This window comes from Lethenteron reissneri, chromosome 60 (genome assembly GCF_015708825.2).
Source record: "Lethenteron reissneri isolate LAM-NWPU_2019-01 chromosome 60, ASM1570882v1, whole genome shotgun sequence".
In the NCBI taxonomy this organism is placed as follows: Eukaryota; Metazoa; Chordata; class Hyperoartia; order Petromyzontiformes; family Petromyzontidae; genus Lethenteron; species Lethenteron reissneri.
Window position 1 is genome coordinate 2,409,604 of NC_083838.1, and position 1,343 is coordinate 2,410,946.

Sequence of the window (1,343 nt, forward strand, 5' to 3'; positions counted from 1 at the left end):
ATCCCAATGCTGGGTGGGGAGGGTGGGGCTGGGTGGGGGGTGGGAGGGCTGGGGCTGGGTGGGGAGGGGCTGGTCACCCCGTGGATGCCCTTATAAAACTCAACGTTTAACCTACTCACGCCGGCTTGTGCCAGCCCTACAGGCGGGCATATTTGCGGAATACACCACGCCGCCGTTGACCCTGACCATTGACCGAGCAACCCAACGTTCCTACCAGCTCCCTCCACAGGAATGTGTTTATATAGTTATCATCTTAACAAATGGCATTATCGTTTGCTTTGCCACGGCCGTTCCGACGCACGGAGGCCAACGTGGTTATGCTGAAGTTGAGCCAGCAGCCGTGATCATAGATTTTCAATTAATGCCGAAATGTTTTCCCTATTTTGATTGCCATCTTCTAATTGTGATTATCGATATAAATGCTTCAAATTAAAGTTCTGAATCTGTGTACGTTAAACACTGTCTCACGATATGCACTGTTGTCCATATGCGTGTATTATAGCATTTCAGTCTACGTGTCTTACCGTCTTTCATGCAGCACAGTGCTTGATGATCCCAAATACCACAATTAAACGCCTTATACGTATCGTGTTGTTCTAAATGTAATTTCACGACTTTGCAATCGCCACGATGGTTCTTTTAATTGTAATAGCTGTGATGCGTGCTATTAACCTTTCATACCGTTGACTGTTGTTGTGTAGCAATTAGCATGCATTCATTTATCATATGGACAAGGGTTGACATAGGCACGCCATCATTGACATCTCTACAGGATCATAAAAAATATGTAAAAACCAAGATTTTCAATGCACACACTTTTATTTGCACACTAAAGTGCAACATACATTATTTTGACCCCAGAATGAATCACATTTTACGTGCTTAATAAATGTGGGTGGCTTGCATAAAGAAAATTAAACATCGAACGGATGCCAATCCACTTTTAATCAGCACATCAAATGTGATCAATTCTGGGGTCATAAAATAATGTATTTTGTACTTTTAGAGTGCAAATAAAAGTGTGTGCATTGAAAAGTTTGTTCTTTACCAATTTTTTCATATTATCGTGATTCTAGCCAAGTGGTAGAATGTTCCTGTAGATACACCTCGTCGATTGGACTTCAACCATGTATGCTGTGCTGCTGCAATTGATTAAATCGTTAAAGTTTATCATCTTAATTTTCATGTACAGCGTCTTTACATAACCAACTGGATGCCTCTCGTCATGGTGAAATGCGCTTCTGTATGATTATATGGTGGTGTGAATAAAATACAAATCAAGTTCAAGTTGTTTTTGTTTGACCATGCGAGATTTCAAGCGACTTATTTGCAAGAGTGGGTGA